Source organism: Equus przewalskii, chromosome 16, assembly GCF_037783145.1.
Source record: "Equus przewalskii isolate Varuska chromosome 16, EquPr2, whole genome shotgun sequence".
NCBI classification, from domain to species: Eukaryota; Metazoa; Chordata; class Mammalia; order Perissodactyla; family Equidae; genus Equus; species Equus przewalskii.
In genome coordinates this window covers 22,057,863-22,078,191 of record NC_091846.1, presented here as the reverse complement: position 1 = coordinate 22,078,191, position 20,329 = coordinate 22,057,863, and the positions used below count along the sequence as shown (strand labels likewise).

At 35.6% G+C, this 20,329-nt stretch overlaps 1 protein-coding gene across 4 annotated transcripts in view; it reads left to right on the top strand.

The window, feature by feature from the left end:
* FNDC3A (fibronectin type III domain containing 3A) overlaps positions 1-20,329 on the top strand; it is a 201,198-nt gene that overhangs the window by 57,488 nt on the left and 123,381 nt on the right. The window lies entirely within an intron of this gene.

The window sequence follows — 20,329 nt, the reverse complement described above, 5'->3', positions numbered from 1 at the left end:
TGTTATCTCCAACTCCACAAATAGTGCCTAACATATAGTAGTTGCTCGTTAATTATTGTCAAATAAATGAAAGTGGGTGGATGGTTGACAGAACTCAGTTGTCTGTATGCTGGTATTAACCATATATTCTTAATTAAGTTTACAAGTTATTATCCTTCATAGGACTAAAAACTAAACTCAAATTCATTAATTTGATAATTGCCCTTTTATTTACAAATGTTAATCTCTGTTAAGACTTCAGCTGAAATATGTTACATCAGCCAGCCCATCTACAGATTGACAGGATCTGGTGAGATGCATATAAAACTTGATTCCAAGTTCTTATAATCAAGTCAATTTAATAACACTTTGATGTATAAATAATTCAGATTTGTTTGTGGATTGAGAATGTATTCAGATGAAATGAATTTCCCAGCTTAATTTGTCAGGAAACTCGGATAATGAGTTCAAATTTACACATAATAAGATTGACGTAGCTGCAATTTATCAAGGTGAATAAATCCAGAAGGTCGTTTGAAATGTAATTTTGGAGCTTGGAGAATCTGGCACTATGTGGTCTAATACAGTAGCCATTAAGCACATGTGGCTATTTAAACTAATTAAAATTAAATAAGATTACAAATTCAGTTCCTCATTCTCACCAGTCACATTTCATATGCTCAGTAGCACTTGTGTATACACACAGACCACATATATAGCCACATGTAGCTAGAGGCTATTATACCAGACAACATAAATATAGAACATTTCCATCATCACAGAAAGTTCTGTCAGCTTAGCCCTGGTCTCAAAGCCAGAGGAAAAGATTTAGGAGTTATTTAGAGATGGACAGTAGTTAATTTAGCAAATATTTGTTCAACTTCTGTAGACTCTGTAACTATAAACAGATTGAAGTGTTAGGAAGGGCTCATGTTGTAGTGGTGAACAATATGTAAACAGGTGAATACAGTTATGTGCTAAGTGTTAATAGAAGGATGTACAAAGTGCTGTGGGCCCTTAATACAGGAATAATCTAACTCTGCTTTAGGGTGTCAGCATTTTGAAAGATAAGTAGAATTTCCTGAAGAAGAAATTCTTTGTTCATTGGCTAAGTCCTGCATCGCAGAGGTTTAGCATAAGGAAGTATCAGTTAGCAGAAGTCAAGTCTGACTCAAATGTCAGGCTGGAGAGTGGCAAATAAGTCACAAACTAGGAAATGAAGATGAAGCTCTTGACCATGGAACGATAGATTGAACGGAATGAAGCCAGTGGATAGCTGGAAGGCTAAAGGCTCACAGGAAAATATGAAAAGTTAAGAGGCAGGCAGGTCTCAGACGAATTCAGGAGAAATCTCATAAACATTGTGTTCTGGGTATATTATCTCCCCTGTAAATTAGTCCACTTCCGCTAGGCTAGGGGCAAATCCTTAAGGTGACAGTTCTGCTCTGATAAAAATAATACTAAGAGCTACGCATACAGTGCTTACAATAACAGCAGCTAACACATACATAGATAGTGCTTACTATATGTCACTGTCCTAAGGACTTGACATATGTTAACTCATTTAGTCATCACAACAACTGTGTGAGCACTGACCTAATTTGAAGCCCTTCAACCATGGATTGGAAAACTACATTGCTAAAGGTATATTAACTATTATTTAAGAGTACAGACCCCAAAGGATTTTCTCTTTTACTGTCACTCTCAACCTCAGTAAGTTGGCATCCTCAAGCAAGCATGAAGAAGCTGTTGGATAGGAAACAGGAAAAGGATTAGGCATTCCAGACAATGTGATTCGTGTTCTTTTTCTGTAATTTAAGGGTTGCTGTTACAGGCTGAATTGTGGTTCCCCACCCCAAAATTCATAGGTTGAAGTCCTAATCCCCCAGTACCTCAGAATGTGACTGTGTATGGAGGTAGGGTCTTTGAAGAGGTAATTAAGCTAAAATGAGATCATTGGTGTGGGCCCTAATCCAATAGGATTTTCCCTTTTACTAGTGTCCTTATAGTAAGAGGATATTTGGACACAGACACACATAGAGGGAAGATCATGTGAAGACACAGGAAGAACATGGCCGTCTACAAGCCAAGGAGAGAGGTCTCAGAAGAAACCAACCCTGCTGACACCTTGATCTCGGACTTCTATCCTCCAGAATTGTGAGGAAACAGATTTCTGTTTAGGTCTCCCAGTCTTTGGTACTTTGTTATGGCAGCACTAGCAAACTGATATGATAGCCAAGATAATACATTTGTAAATATTGGAAAGCATGAATATATGGTTTTGATTTCTGGGTTGATTTTCTTACTCTGTCTGCTAAATCTTCTACTGAGTTTCAGAAATAGAGATATGAAAGTACTTACTTTGTTCTCCTCAGACCTAACTGAATGTTAGTCTTAAGGTACAACAAGAGTGTAAGTTGTGTATCCTTTAGGGTAGAGAGCAGAAAATTAAATTATATCTGCAAGATTGATGCCATCCATAAGCATTTTTCTGTACTTTTTTCAGTGATTATGTCTGGTTTTGTAGATTATTTTTTATGAAAATAGCGGTAAACATTTTTAGAAATGAATATACCCCTAAATATTTTATAATTAGGTATATATCTCTCAAGATAAACAGTTTAAACTGTTAAGAGTTTTATAGATACAAACTTTAAAATTACTTCCTAAATTCAAAAGGTTTAATATGTTAACTGCACAGAACAAATCACTTAGAATAACTTATGTTGGTTTTTTTCTATTTTTTCCTTTAGAGATTATAAAATATTAGCACTAACCTAGAATCTTTCACTAAATCCTTTAGGATTTAAAGTAGTGATACTTTCTGGAACAATAAAGAGTAGCATGGTTTCTCAGATGGCTATCTTAGCAACTTATGAGTAATTACATTAGAAAGACCAATTATTTCCCTGGGATTCAGGTTAGGGGAAAAATACCAGACTCCTTACCCTCTGGAGACAGACCTAAATATCTACACAATGTTTTGAAAAATTCCCAGAGTGATTCTAAGATGTATTCCCTTTCCTCTAGCACATATCTTCACATCTAATACACTTTAATGGTGCTGTGGGTCAGGTGTAAGATTGCTACTTTTTAAATTCTCGTTTTACATGTAAAGAGCTTAGGCTGATAGCAGTTAAGTAAAATTGATGCAGATGACCAGGGAATTACGTATTGTCTTTGAAATGCAAAAGAATATTTTAGTTATATTTAGCAATGACTAGTAGCAATTGAAAATTAGATAGTAAGGTATAATTTATAGTTAGGTGTTTATGTTTTTTAAATATTGTTTACTCATTATTGTGTTTCCTTTAAAATATATGCAAATGTTATTAATAAATTATTATGCCTTGACATTTGAATAAAGTTTATTTGTATAGACAAAGCATAAATAAATAAAATTGGCACTTTTATTCAGTAGTTCAGATTCCAAGGTGGTATCTAAGTTCTATATTTTTTATTATGAATATTCATTTGAATTTGGCTTTCTTTAAGTTGTTAGTTGATATAAATCGAGTGTCAAGTTAAATGCATTGGAGTTTGCTATATAAGAGAACAGTTGGTTGAATGGTTTTATAAAATGAAGTAACTTTTTCAGTAATACTAATAATCATCTCTTAGTTTACTTTTTAAAAAATAAATCTGGATTGGACTAAATGATACCTCAGGTCTCCTTCAGCTCTAAATTTTTCCAAGCTGCATGCTTTGTTTAGAGGCGTTCACATCAGGCTCGCGAGTCTCTGAAATCTATGCTCTTTTGTCCTCTTTCCTTCCTCACTCCAAAGATGTCTTTTTCTGCTATCCTGCTTTTTTAAAAACTTACTTCCTTCTCTGAGTAAATAATTTGTGTATGTGTGTGTGTGAGGAAGCTCAGCCCTGAGCTAACATCTACTGCCAATCCTCCTCTTTTTGCTGTGAGGAAGATTGGCCCTGAGTTAACATCCATGCCCATCTTCCTCTACATTATACGTGGGACACCTACCACAGCATGGCTTTTTACCAAGCGGTGCCGTGTCCGCACCCGGGATCCAAACCTGCGAACCCCGGGCCGCTGAGAAGCGGAACGTGTGAACTTAACCACTGTGCCACTGGGCCGGCCCCTGAGTAAATAATTTTATATTTGATCTTTTTAAGTTTTATCTTTCTTCCATAACTTCTTTGAGTCATTATATCTTTTTTATTTGTTAAGGGATTTAAGGAGCATTAAATTTTAATTACATTTTTCTAGATTTTTCTAGTCTTCATTAATGTACATAGTGGGCATATTTATAGCTTTAATCAGTGACATTTTCATTATAATACCTTTTTTGTGCTACTTTAATGTAACATTTTTGTGTAAATATTTTCATATATTATCATAGCATACTTGTAAGAATAATTTAAAAATCTACATGGTATGGCATTATATACAGTCATTGTCAATGCTTATCTGCCCTTTGGTGGTAGCTCTCTTACTGGAAACATATGTTTCAAGCATATGTTTATCTATTATTCAAGAAGTAATATAGAGGCCGGCCCCAGGGCCAGGTGGTTAAGTTCACATGCCCCACTTCAGTCGCCTGGGGTTTGCCAGTTGGGATCCTGGGTGTGGAACTACACAGCGTTCATCAAGCCATGCTGTGGTGGCATCCCACATAGAAGAGCAGAATGACCTACAGTTAGGATATACAACTATCTACTGGGGATTTGGGGAGAAAAAAAGAAGAGGAAGATTGGCAACAGATGTTAACTCAGGGCCAGTCCTCCTCACCCAAAAAGAAAAAAAAAAGTAATGTAAGTATTAGTAGTTCTGAATTTTTTGGTTCAGAACACACTTAAAATGTTGGCTAGCTCTATATATCTATTCAGAATGCGACTACGAGCAGATATTCAGACAATTGCTTTTATCAACTGGGTACTCACCCACCGTTGATACTGTTAACTCAAACCAGGCATTAGAAATAGTTCCCACGGTTTGCCCCAAAGGATGACAAAGGAAAACTGATTGGCTGGTCTATCGCACCAGTAGAGCGATGTCTTGAACATGGCACCAGATCTATTATTAGGGATGTAGGAAGTGAAAGAAACTGAGTGAAGAATAGAAGTGAGCTTGCGTATTTTTACAAAGAGTGTAATGAAACTGTCAAGTCTGAACTCTGATTTTTGAAGGGGTTAGGGATTGTGGAAGATCAGCAGTACATTTGAGATAAGTAGTCACCTAAGAGCACGATCATTTGTTTCTGTGAAATTTGAAGATACTGAAGAATTTCCTTTTTAAAGTCCAATAAAGTACTGCATAATCATTTTATGATACTGTATTTGTAAAATGTGCTCTGTAATATACTCCTTTGCTAATAGAGGCATCACAAAATGATGGATAATTTACCAAGGTTCCTCGCCTGTCACAATTCTGAGAGTTGCTTTGTTTACAAGATTTCTGGGGTCACTAAATTAGAAAATATATGTCAAGAAGCTGTGTTAATTTATTTATGATTATGCTGGAAACAGTTTTTTGGGGCATGTTTTATCTCAGGTAGAACAACTAGTCTATCATTTGTAGTTCTTTCTCCTTATCACATTGTTCTATTGTTGATGAGATTATGGAAAGTTCTGCTGCATTTTTGAAGATGAATGAAAAATGGCCTAGGAATCCAGATAATTTGAAGATATGTGAGTTCTATATTTTGAAGCTGGACACAAATCCTGTTGTTTATTTGCCAGAAACCTGTCAGTGTGCTTAGAATTCAGGCAGGCACCATTATTTCAAAGTAGCCCTGGTTTGATCTGTGATGTTGGAAACAGTGAAGTGATTCTCAACCACACATGCATCTATATATATTAATTTCTTCTAATCAGACACATTTTCCTTTAGACTTTAAAAAATAATCATCTCATTTGGTATTACTCTGTGGCGTAACTTAAATCCTATAACTAACTTTCTCTGAAATAACATAAAGGCAGATAATTCTGTCTGTTTTGTTTACTACTCTAACCCCTTACCTAGAACAGAGCTTCACATGTAAGAAGTACCTCAATAAATGTTTGTTGAATGAATGAAAGAATTCCACATACCTCTCAGTCCTCACTGTTCAGCTGTTTATTCGTAGAACTAAAGTTTATTGGAAACTATTACGAGCCAGGCTCTAGGGTATAGCATTGTATAAGACAAGTCACGTTGTTTGCATTCAGGGAACTTTTGTTGTAGTGGAGTGGAAACTGCTCAGTAAACTGCTAACCAAATAATTGCACAAAATAATTTCAGGTAGTGATAAGTGGTAAAAAATAAAATAGATATGGTAGAAATTGTGTGAGGGTACATATACGCTAGATTTTGGTGATCAGGGAAGGTCCCTCTGAGGAGTTGACGTTTGAGTTTAATTTTTAGTTAACATAAGTATTCTCATATAGATACAAAATGAAAAGGAGTTGAGACAACTTAGTAATAAGGAGCCAGCCTTGTAAAGATCTTAGGGAGAAAAGCTATAATTTTAATATTCCCCTAAATAAAACCTATGTATAGAGATAAGTTCTAGATTTTATAAAATGTATTTTAAAGCCGTCTCCTTGCATAAAATCTCCCAAGGCTTGAGAATCTCCTTGGAGGAAAAAAAAGCCCCAGGCTGGAAAAAGTAACTACTTTTTCCTCCTGCACTTTTTCTTTGATTATCTTTTGCTCTGTTTCCTGTTAGAGTTGTTTTCTCATCCTCCAGCATTTCTTTGTTATCTGATTCATTATTCCTGCTCTTATTTTTGTTTCCTCCTTTTTATTTTCTTTGACTTAGCTCTACCTTTTCTCGCTTACAGAATTACTTAATTTAATATATTAATTTTCAATGTTTTCTATTATAAAAATTTAAAGGTCTATGACTTTTGATAAGTAACAGTTTTGCCGGCATTCCAAGGTTTTAATTTATAATGTTTTGGTTACAGTTCCTGCTCATTTTCTGTTTTTCATTATGATTTCTTCCTTAACCCATGAATTACTGAAACTTTTTAAAATTTGCTAACATTTTAAAATTACTGATTTGAAAATTAATTGTACATACAGGACTTATAATACTGATTCTTTGAAATTTGTGAAACTTGATTTATGGTGTTCTCTGTAGTCCATTCTTGTAATTTTCATTTCAATTCCATATGCACTTGAATATTTTCTAATAGGCGCAATATTTTTTTACACGGGCCATTAGATCAATATTATTAATGGTGTTTTTCAGATCTCCCATATCCCTGATAATTTTTGTCTACTTGTTCTGTTAATCACTGAGAAAGGTACTAAAATAACCTACCATAATTTGTCATTTTTCTCTGTAATATTTTTTAAAAATCCAATTTTGTTTTCTCTCTTAAATAATCAAGCTTAGTCCATTTATACTTATTTTATTAATATATTTGGATTTATCGCTAACAATTTATTTTGTATTTTCTGTTCACGCACTTTTCTTCCTACCTACTTCTTTTGAAGTGAAAGTCTTTGAATATTCGCCTGAAATATTTTTGTTTCACTCTTTTATTGGATGATAGTTTAGAAATCTGAGTATAAGTTTCTAAGTTGATAGTTACTGTCTCTTAAGACTAAAAATATTACTACACTACATTCTTTTACTATTGTAGTTGAGAAATTTGCTGTTCTGTTACTCCTTTATAAGTAATGTATATTTTTCTCTCTGGATGCTTTTAAAATCTCTTCTTTGTTTTGGGTGTTGTGTAGCTGTACTACAGTGTGTTTAGGGGTGGATTTTGATTCCTTTTGTCAGTTTTATTGAGATATAATTGACATATACAGCATTGTATAAGTTTAAGGTATAAAGCATAATGACTTGACTTACATGTATTGTGAAAAGATTACCATAATATGTTTAGTTAACATCAATATTCTCATATAGATACAAAATAAGAAGGAAAAAAATGTGTTTTTTCCTTGCAATGAGAAATTTTAGGATTTACTCTCTTAGCAAGTTTCAAATACACCATACAGCAGTGTTAACTATAGTCAGCATGTTGTACCTTACATCCCTTGTACTTATTTACCTTATAACTGGAATTTTGTACCTTTTGACCACCTTCATCCAATTTTCCTGCCCTACTCACTGCGTCTGGTAACCACCACAAATCTGATGTCTTTTTTAAGTTTTTTTTTTTTTAAGATTCCACATATAAGTGAAATCATACAATATGTGTCTTTCTCTGCTTGACTTATTTCACTTAGCATAATGCCCTCAAGGTCCATCCATGTTGTGGCAAATGGCAGGATTTCTTTCTTTTTTATGGCTGAATAATATTCCATTGTATATATATATACCACACTTCTTTATCCATTTGTCTGTCACAGGACATTTAGGTTGTTTCCATGTCTTGGCTATTGTAATAAGCTGCAATAAAGATGAGGTTCAGGTGGGCGGAGGAAAATGGCGGGGTGAGCTAACCCGGACTCTCTCCCCTCAAAACTACAACAAAGGACTGGAAAAAAACTGAATTTCAGCTAATAAACCTAATGCCAGGGCATCGGAGACCTACAGTATCAAAAAGACGGAGGATGGAGACCATGCTGCTGGCCTCGGAGGAGCTGGAACAGTGTAGTAGAGAACTGCGCTCCCTCCCCTAGAGTCTGGGATCGCTGCCCCGGGTGCGGGAAGGAGCAGGGGAGTGACCGTGCAACCGAGGGATCGTCCAGGACTCCCACTGCTGCTATAGTGGAAACCCACTGACAGGGGAAAGCTTCCGTGCACTGCCACCCCATAAACACAGGGCCCCAGGAGACCAGAGAATAGAACTGATCCTAATCCAGATGGGCGCGTGAGAAAAACAGCCCCTCCCCCTGGCAAACTGCGCTGGGTGCCGCCATCTTGCCTGAAGGCAGAGAGCTCAGAACACGGGGCTCTCGACCCCCATCTAGTGGCGACAGGCTGTAACTGCAACCAAATTCTACCATGATGTGAAAAAACCGCTCCTCAACCATCCAGCAATTTATAAAAGCTCCAGACCAGAAGGAAAACAATAAAAACACAGAATTAAGTCCTGAGGACTTGGAAATAGGTAAACTAAGTGAAAATGAGTTCAGAGTAGCTATAATCAAAAAACTCAATGAGGTAGAGAGAAAGAGAAGCCAACAAGTTCTGGAGTTACTTCACAAAAGAGATTGAAATTATAAAGAAGAATCAAACAGTATTACTAGTGATGAAAAACACAATGGACCAGATAAAACAGAATACGGATTCCCTGAATGCTCGTGTAGACACCATAGAGGAGCAAATTAGCATAATCGAAGATAGACAGTCTGAATGGCTCCAGACAGAGGAAGAAAGAGAACTAAGAGTTAAAAAAAATGAGGAAGATCTCTGAGAGATAGCAGATTCAGTGAGCAGAAAGAATTTAAGGATCATAGGAATTCCGAGAACGTGGAAAAGGAAAATGGAGCAGAAAGTGTGCTTAATGAGATTATAGAAGAGAACTTCCCAAATCTAGGGATTGAGGGAGAAATGTGTGTAGAGGAAGCTTTCAGATCTCCTAGATTTGTCAATGTAAAAAGACCTACTGCAAGGCATACAGTAGTACAAATGGCAAACATGAAAGACAAAGAAAGAATACTCAGGGCAGCAAGACAGAAGAAAATAACCTACAAAGGAACTCCTATCAGAGTTTCAGTGGATTTCTTTACAGAAACCTTACAAGCTAGGAGAGAATGGAGTGACATGTTCAAAACTTTGAAAGATAAAAATGTTCAGCCAAGAATACTCTATCCAGCAAGAATATCCTTCAGATATGAGTGAGAAATTAAATCTTTTCCAGACAAACAAAAGTTAAGGGAATTTGTAACCAAAAGTCCTCCACTACAAGAAATCCTCAAGAAGGCTCTCATACCTGAAAAAAGAAAAAAGGGAGAAAGGGGTCACAAACCACAGAGTAGGGAGACAGATAAATAGAACCAGAATAGGATAGCAAATATTCAACTATAACATTAGGATAAAGGTAAGGAAACTACCACAGCAAAGACGATCTTATCACACTAACTACAAACTCATAACATGAGTTGGAATAAGAAATGAAAATAATAATTTAGGAGGCGAAGAGCAAAGGGACTAAATTAGTCTAGGCCAAGTAAGTAAGAGACCACCAGAGAAAAGACTATATTATACACGAGATTCTAAATACAAACTTCAGGGTAGCCACTAAACTAAAAAACAGAACAAAGCCACAAAACATAAATAAGGAAAAATCTAAGAAACCCAGCATAAGAAATTACAGTATTAAATGGGTAGGTTAAAGCACACAGGAAGAGAAACACAGGCAAACCAGGTAACGAGAGACAGATTGACAGCATTAAGTCCACATGCATCAATAATCACTCTCAATGTAAACGGATTGAACTCTCCAATAAAAAGACATGGAGTGGCAAAAGGGATTAAAGAACAAGATCCAACAATTTGTTGCCTCCAGGAAACACACCTCAGCCCCAAGGACAAACACAGGCTCAGAGTGAAGGGGTGGAGAACAATACTTCAAGCTAATAGCAAGCATAAAAAAGCAGGTGTTGCAATTCTTATATCAGACAAAGCAGATTTCAAAATAGGACAGGTAAAGAGAGACACAGAGGGACAATATATAATGATCAAAGGGACACTTCATCAAGAAGAAATAACGCTTATAAATATGTATGCACCCAACATAGGAGCACCAGGGTTCATACAGCAACTATTAACAGACCTAAAGGAAGATGTTAAAAACAACACAATAATAGTAGGGGACCTCAACACCCCACTCACATCAACGGACAGATCATCCAGACAGAAAAGCAATAAGGAAATACTGGAGCTAAACGAAAAACTAAAACAATTGGACTTAATAGACATATATAGATCGCTTCATCCTAAAACAGCAGAATACACATTCTTCTCAAGTGCACGTGGAACATTCTCAAGGATAGACCATATGCTGGGAAACAAGGCAAGCCTCTACAAATTTAAAAAAATTGAAATAATAAGCATCTTCTCTGATCATAATGCTATAAGGCAAGAAATTAATTACAAGAAAAAAGCTGAGAAAGGCACAAAGATGTGGAGACTAAACAATACACTACTGAACAAGCAATGGATCATTGAAGAAATTAAAGAAGAAATCAAAAAATACCTGGAAACAAATGAAAATGATAACATGCCATAGCAACTCATATGGGATACAGCAACAGCTGTATTAAGAGGAAAATTCATCGCAATACAGGCACATCTTAACAAACAAGAAAAATTCGAAATAAGCAATCTTAAACTACACCTAACTGAGCTAGAGAAAGAAGAACAAATAAAGCCCAAGGTCAACAGAAGGAGAGAAATAATAAAAATCAGAGCAGAAATAAATACTATTGAAATGAAAAAGGCGGTAGAAAGGATCAATGAAACAAAGAGCTGGTTCTTTGAGAAGATAAATAAAATTGACAAACCCCTAGCCAGGCTTACAAAGAGCAAAAGAGAGAAAGCTCAAATAAACGAAATCAGACATGAAAGAGGAGAAATAACAACAGACTATGCAGAAATAGAACGGATTATAAGAGAATACTACGAAAAACTCTATGCTAACAGAATGGATAACCTAGAGGAAATGGATAAATTCGTGGACTCCTACAATCTCCCAAAGCTCACTCAAGAAGAGGCAGACAATTTGAACAGACCAATCACAAGGAAAGAGATTGAAACAGCAATCAAAAACATCCCAAAGAATAAAACCCCAGGACCAGATGGCTTTCCTGGGGAATTCTACCAAACTTTCAGAGAGCATTTAATACCTATCCTTTTCAAGCTATTCCAAAAAGTTAGGGAGGATGGAATACTTCCTAACACATTCTGTGAGGCCTACATCATGCTGATACCAAATCCTGACAAGGACACCACAGAAAAAGAGAACTACAGGTCAATATCACTGATGAACATAGATGCAAAAATTCTCAACAAAATTGTGGCAACCAGAATTCATCAAAAGGATCATACATCATGATCAGGTGGAATTCATACCAGGGACACAGGGATGGTTCAACATCCACAAATCAATCAACGTGATACACCACATCAACAAACTGAGGAATAAAAACCACATGATCATCTCAATAGATGCAGAGAGAGCATTTGACAAGATCCAACAGCCACTTATGATAAAAACTCTGAACAAAATGGGCATCGAAGGAAACTACCTCAACATAATAAAGGCCATATACGACAAACCCACAGCCAACATCATATTCAATGGGCAAAAACTGAACCCCATCCCCCTGAAAACAGGAACGAGACAAGGATGCCTTCTATCACCACTCTTATTTAACATAGTACTGGAGGTCCTGGCCAGAGCAATCAGGCAAGAAAAACGAATAAAAGGAATCCAAATAGGGAGGGAAGAAGTGAAACTTTCACTGTTTGCAGACGACATGATCTTATGTATGGAAAACCCCTAAGAATCCATTAGAAAACTCATAGAAGTAATCAACAACTACAGCAAAGTTGCAGAGTATAAAATCAATTTGCATAAATCAGTAGCATTTCTATATTCTAATAACAAACAGAAAAAGAACTCAGGAACACAATGCCATTCACAATCGCAACAAAAAGAATAAAATACCTTGGGGTAAATTTAACTAAGGAAGTGAAGGACCTATATAATGAAAATTACAGGGCCTTTCTGAGAGAATTGGATGACGACATAAGGAGATGGAAAGACATTCCATGTACATGGATTGGAAGAATACACATAGTTAAAATGTCTGTTCTACCTAAAGCAATCTACAGAATCAGTGCTATCCCAATCAGAATCCCAATGACATTCTTTACAGAATTAGAACAAAGAATCCTAAAATTTATATGGGGCAACAAAAGACCCCGAATTGCTCAAGCAGTCCTGAGAAAGAAGAACAAAATTGGAGGCATCACAATCCCTGACTTCAAAACATACTACAAAGCTACAGTAATCAAAACAGCATGGTACTGGTACAGAAACAGGTGCACAGATCAATGGAACAGAATTGAAAGCCCAGAAATAAAACCACACATCTATGGACAGCTTATCTTCGACAGAGGAGCTGAGAGCATACAATGGAGAGAAGAAAGTCTTTTCAACAAATGGTGCTGGGAAAATGGAAAGTCATATGTAAAAGAATGAAAATTGACCATTCATTTTCACTATTCACCAAAATAAACTCAAAATGGATCAAAGTCCTAAAGGTGAGACCTGAAACCATAAGGCTTCTAGAAGAAAACGTAGGCAGTACACTCTCTGACAACAGTATCAAAAGGATCTTTTCGGACACCATGTCTTCTCAGAGAAGGGAAACAATAGAAAGAATAAACAAATGGGACTTCATCAGACTAAAGAGCTTCTTCAAGGCAAATGAAAACAGGATTGAAACAAAAAAACAACCCACTGACTGGGAAAAAATGTTTGCAAGTCATATATCTGACAAAGGCTTAATATCCATAATAGATAAAGAACTCTTACAACTCAACCACAAAAAATCAAGCAACCCGATAAAAAAATGGGCTTGAGACATGAACAGACATTTCTCCAAAGAAGATATACTGATGGCCAATAGGCACATGAAAAGATGCTCATCATCGCTGCTCATCAGGGAAATGCAAATCAAAACTACACTAAGATATCACCTTACACTCATTAGAATGACAAAAATATATAAAATTAAAAGCAACAAATGTTGGAGAGGTTGTGGAGAAAAAGGAACCCTCATACACTGCTGGTGGGAATGCAAACTGGTGCAGCCACTATGGAAAACAGTATGGAGATTCCTCAAAAAATTAAAAATAGAGCTGCCATACGATCCAGCCATTGCACTACTGGGCATCTATGCAAAGAGTTTGAACTCAGCAATTCCAAAAGGCCTATGCACCCCAATGTTCATTGCAGCATTATTTACAATAGCCAAGACATGGAAGCAACCGAAGTGCCCCTCAACAGATGAATGGATAAAGAAGTTGTGGTATATATATAGAATGGAATACTACTCAGCTGCAAAACAGAACAAAATCATTCCATTTGCAATAACATCGATGGACCTTGAGGGAGTTATGTTAAGAGAAATAAGCCAGTTGGAGAAGGATAATCTCTGTATGACTCCACTCATATGAGAAATTTAAAACTGTGGACAAAGAGAACAGACTAGTGGCTACCAGGGGCAACGTGGGGTGGGGGTTGGGCACAAAGGGTGAAGTGGTGCACCTACAACGCGAATGACAAACATTAATGTACAACTGAAATTTCACAAGATTGTAACCTATCAACTCAATAAAAAAAAAAAAGATGAGGTTTACGTATCTTTGGCATAGTGTTTTTCTTTTTTATATAGACCAAGAAATGGAATTGCTGGATTGTATGATAGTTCTATTTTTAATTTTTTGAGGAACCTCCACACTGCTTTCCATAGTGCCTCTACCAATTTACATTCCCATCAAAAGTGTACAAAGGTTCCTTATTTTCAACGTTGTTACCAGCAGTTGCTCTTTCACTTGTCTTTTTGATCATATCACCTCTACCTGCTAGAATGGCTATATCACTGTGGTTTTGATTTGCATTTCCCTAGTGATGAGTGACGTTGAACACTTTTTGGATGTAGCTGTTGGCTGTTTGTATATCTTCTTCGGAAAAAATGTCTATTCATGTCCTTTACCCATTTTTTATTTGGGGTTTTTTTGTTTTTTTGCGATTGAGTTGTGTGAGTTTTTTTTATATAGTTTGGGTATCAACTCCTTATCAAATATATGGTTTACAAAATAATTTCTTCTCATTCTATAGCTTGTCTTTTCATTTTGTGAATCATTTGTTTTGCTGTGCAGAAGCTCTTTAGTTTGAGGTAGCCCCACTTGTTTATTTCTGATTTTGTTGTTTGTGCTTCAGATGTCATATCCAAAAGATCATTGCCAAGACCCATGTCAAGGAGCTTTTCTCCTGTTTTTCTTCTAGGAGTTTTATGGTTTCAGGTCTTACATTTAAGTCTTTAATCCATTCTGAGTTAATTTTTGTGAGTGGTGTAAGATAGAGTTCTAGTTTTATTCTTTTACATATAAATATCCAATTTTCCCAGCCCCATTTATTGAAGAGACTGTCTTTTCTGCATTGAGTATTCTTGGTTCCCTTGTCAAATATTGGTTGACCATATATGCCTGGGTTTATTTCTGGCACTCGATTCTGTTACGATTACCATAGCTTTATAATCTAGCTTGAAATCAGCAAGTGTGATACCTCCTACCTTGTTCTTTCTCAGGATTATTTTGGCTATTTGGGGTCTTTTGTGATTCCATATAAATTTTAGGATTTTTTAGTACTTCTGTAAAAAATCCCATTGGGATTATGATAGGGATTATATTGAATCTATAGATGACTTTGGGTAGTACAGACATTTTAATATTAATTCTTCCAATTCATGAACATGGGATATGTTTCCATTTATTTGTGTCATTTTTTTGTATCTTTCATCAATGTTTTCTAGTTTTCAGTGCAGAGATCTTTCATCTTTTTGGTTAAATTTATTCCTAAGTATTTCATTGTTTTTGGTGTTATTGTAAATGGGATCATTTTCCTTATTTCTTTTTGAGGTATTTCATTGTTGATGTATAAAAATGCTACTGATTATTGTATGTTAATTTTGTATCCTGCAACTTTACTGAATTCCTTGACTAGATCTAAGTCTTTTTGGGGTAGTCTTTATGATTCTGTGTATATAAAATCATGTCATTCACAAATAGAGGCAGTTTTACTTCTTCTTTTCCAATTGTGATGCCTTTTATTTTTCTTGGATAGCAGTGGTGAGAGTGCATACCCTTACGTCTTATTCCTGATATTAGAGGAAAAGCTTTCAACTTTTCACCACTGAATGTAATGTTAGCTGTGGGCTTCTCATAGATGGCGTTTATTATGTTGAGATGTGTTTCTTCTACAATCGTCCCCTCTTACTCACTGTTTTGCTTTCTATAGTTTGTTACCCACAGTAAACCATGGTCTGAAAATATTAAATGGAAAATTCAAGAAATAATTCATGGTTTTTTTGTTTTGTTTTCTTTTGAGATCATGGTTGTTTATTCATTCACCTGTTGATGGACATTTGGATTGTTTCCAGTTTTGAGCTACTACAAATAAAGTTGCAATGAACATTCATATACTAGTCTTTTTTTTTTTTTACTTTCAGGTGTACATCATAATATATTTCGAATTCTGTGTAGATTACATCATGTTCACCCCCCAAAGACTAATTATAAACCATCAACACGTGTGCCTAATCACCCTTTTCACCCTCCCCTCTCCCTGCTTCCCCTCTAGTAACCACCAATCCAATCTCTGTTGCTATGTGTTTGTTTCTTGTTGTTTTTATTTTCTACTTATGAGTGAGATCATATGGTATTTTACTTTCTCCCTCTGACTTACTTCACTTAGCATAATAGCCTCAAGGTCCATCCACGTTGTCACAAATGGCCAGATTTCCTCATTTCTTATGGCTGAGTAGTAGTCCATTGTGTACATATACCACATCTTCTTTATCCTTTGATGGGCACCTAGGTTGCTTCCAAGTCTTGGCTATTGTGAATAAGGCTGCAAAGAACATAAGGATGCATGTATCTTTATGCATTAGTGTTTTCAAGTTCTTTGGGTAAAAACCCAGCAGTGGAATCACTGGATCATATGGTAGTTCTATTCTTAATTTTCTGAGGAAGTTCCATACTGTTTTCTGTAGTGGCTGCACCAGTTTATACACCCACCAGCAGTGTACTAGGGTTCCCTTCTCTCCACATCCTCTCCAACACTTGTTGTTTCTTGTCTTGTTAATTATATCCATTCTGACTAGGGTGAGGTGATATCTCATTATAGTTTTTGATTTACATTTCCCTGATAGTTAATGATGTTGAACATGTTTTCATGTGCCTGTTGGCCATGTGTATATCTTTGGAGAAATCTGTTTGGATCTTTTGCCCATTTTTTAATTGAGTTGTTGGTTTTTTTGTTGTTGAGACATATGAGTTCTTTGTATATTTTGGATATTAACCCCTTATCCAATATATAGTTTGCAAATATCTTCTCCCAATTCTTAGGTAGTCTTTTCCTTTTGTTGATGGTTTCCTTTGCTGTGCAGAAGCTTTTTAGTTTGATGTAGTCCCATTTGTTTATTTTTTCTTGTGTTTCCCTTGCCCAGTCAGACATGGTACTTGAAAATATGTTGCTAAGACCAGTGTCAAAGAGCATGCTGCCTGTTTTCTTCTAGAAGTTTCATGGTTTCAGGTCTTACAGTCAAGTCTTTAATCCATTTTGAGTTGATGTTTGTGCATGGTATAAGATAATAGTCTACTTTGATTCTTTTACATGTGGCTGTCCAGCTTTCCCAGCACCATTTCTTGAAGAGACTCCCCTTTCTCCATTGTATGCTCTTGGCTCCCTTGTCAAAAATTAGCTGTCCATATATGTGTGGATTTATTTTTGGGCTCTCTGTTCTGTTCCATTGATCTATATGTCTGTTTTTGTGGCAGTACCTTGCTGTTTTGGTTACTATAGCTTTGTAGTAGACTTTGAAATCAGGGAGTGTGATGCATCCAGCTTTGTTCTTTTTCCTCAGGATTGCTGTGGCTATTCGGGGTCTTTTGTTGTTCCATATAAATTATAGGATTCTTTGTTCTATTTCTGTGAAAAATGTTCTTGGAACTTTGATGGGGATTGCATTGAATCTATAGATTGCTTTAAGAAGTGTGGAAATTTTAACTATGTTGATTCTTCCAATCTAAGAGCACGGAATATCTTTCCATTTCTTTGTGTCTTCAGTTTCTTTCAAGAATGTTTTATAGTTTTCATGTACAGATCTTTCACCTCTTTGGTTATGTTTATTCCTAGGTATTTTATTCTTTTTGTTGCAATTGTAAATGGGATTATATTCTTAATTTCTCTTTCTGCTACTTCATTGTTAGTGTATGGAAATGCAACTGATTTTTGTGTGTTGATTCTGTGTCCTGTGGCTTGACTATATTCATTTATTATATCGAAAAGTTTTTTAGTGGATTCTTTGGGGTTTTCTGTACATAAAGTCATGTCGTCTACAAAGAGTGACAGTTTCACTTCTTTTCCAATATGGATCCTTTTTATTCTTTTTTCTTGCTTGATTGTTCTGGGTAGGACTTCCAATACTATATTAAATAAGAGTGGTGAAAGTGGGCATCCTTCTCAGCTTCCTGTTCTTAGAGGGATAGCTTTCAGTTTTTCTCCATTGAGAATGGTATTACCTGTGCATTTGTCATATATAGGCTTTATCATGTTGAGGTATTTTTCTTCTATACCCATTTTATTTAGAACTTTTATAATAATTGGATGCTGTATCTTGTCAGATGCTTTCTCTGCATCTATTGAGATGATCATGTGATTTTTATTCTTCATTTTGTTAATGTGGTGTATCACATTGATTGATTTGCAGATGTTGAACTGTCCCTGCATCCCTGCAATAAATCCCACTTGATCATGATGTATGACCTTTTTAATGTATTGTTGTAATTGATTTGCTAGTATTTTGTTGAGCATTTTTGCATCAATGTTCATCAGTGATATTGGCCTGTAATTTTCTTTTTTTGTGTTGTCCTTGTCTGGTTTTGGTATCAGGATAATGTTTGCTTCATAGAATGAGTTAGGAAGCCTCCCCTCCTCTTCAATTTTTTGTAACAGTTTGAGAAGGATAGGTATTGAGTCTTCTTTGAATGTTTGGTAGAATTCACCAGGGAAACCATCTGGTCCTGGACATTTATTTTTTGGGACGTTTTTGATTACTGTTTCAATCTCCTTACTGCTGATTGGTCTATTCAAATTCTCTACTACTTCTTGATCCAGTTTTGGAAGGTTGTATGATTCTAAGAATTTATCCATTTCTTCTAGATTATCCAATTTGTTGGTGCATAGCTTTTCATAGTATTTTCTTATAATCTTTTGTATTTCTGAGGTGTCCACTGTAATTTCTCCTCTTTCATTTCTGATTTTATTTATTTGAGCCTTCTCTCTTTTTTTCTTGGTGAGTCTAGCTAAAAATTTGTCAATTTCATTTATCTTTCCAAAGAACCAGCTCCTGGTTTCATTAATTTTTTCTATTATTTTTTTAGTCTCATTTCATTTATTTCTGCTCTGATTTTTATTATTTCCTTCTTTCCAATTTTGGGCTTTGTTTGTTCTTCTTTTTTCAGATCGTTTAGGTACACTGTCAGATTGTTTGTTTGGGATTTTTCTTGTTTGTTGAGTTAGGCCTGAATTTCTATAAACTTCCCTATTAGAACTGCTTTTGCTGTATCCCATAGATTTTGTCATGTCATATTTTCATTTGTCTCCAGGTATTTTTTGTTTTCTCCTTTGATTTCTTCATTGACCCAATTGTTGTTTAGTAGCATTTTGTTTAATCTCCACATTTTTGTGACTTTTCTGGTTTTCTTCCTCTAGTTGATTTCCAGGTTCATACCTTTGTTGTCAGAAAAGATGCTTGGTATTATTTCGATCTTCCTAAATCTATTGAGACTTGTTTTGTGCCCTAATATGTGATCAATCCTGGAGAATGTTCCATGTCCGTTTGAAAAGAATGTGTATTCTGTGGGTTTTGGACGGAATGTTCTATATATATCTACGAAGTCCATCTGATCTAATGTGTAGTTTAAGGCCAATGTTTCCTTATTGATCTTCTGTTTGGATGATCTATCCATTGGTGTAAGCAGACTGTTAAAGTCCCCTAGTATTATTGTGGTACTGTCTATTTCTTCTCTTTTGTCTGTTAATAATTGCTTTATATATTTAGGTGCTCCTATGTTGGGTGCATAGATATTTACAAGTGTTATATCTTCTTGTTGGATTGTTCCCTTTATCATTATGTATTGCCCTTCTTTGTCTCTTGTTACAGTTTTTGTTTTAAAGTCTATTTTGTCTGATATAAGTATTGCTACCCTGGCTTTCTTTTCTTTGCCATTTGCTTGGAGTATCTTTTTGCATCCTTTCACTTTCAGTTTGTGAGTATGTTTAGGTCTGAAATGTGTCTCTTGTTTGCAGCATATATATGGATCTTGTTTTTTTATCCAATTGGCCACACTGTGTCTTTTGATTGGAGTATTTAGTCCGTTGGCATTTAAAGTAGTTCTTGAGAAAAATGTATTTATTACCATTTCGTTGCTTTTTTCTTTCTAAGTGTTTTAGTAATTCTTCTTTGTGCCTTTCTTCTTCTCTTGTTCTCTTCCCTTGTGGTTTGAGGGCTTTCTTTAGTAATATGTTTGATTTTTCTCCTCTTACCTATTTGTTTACTTATTATAGGTTTCTGGTTTGGGATTACCATGAGGTTCCTATATAATATTCTACATATATAGAAATCTATATTGAGTCGATAGTCTTT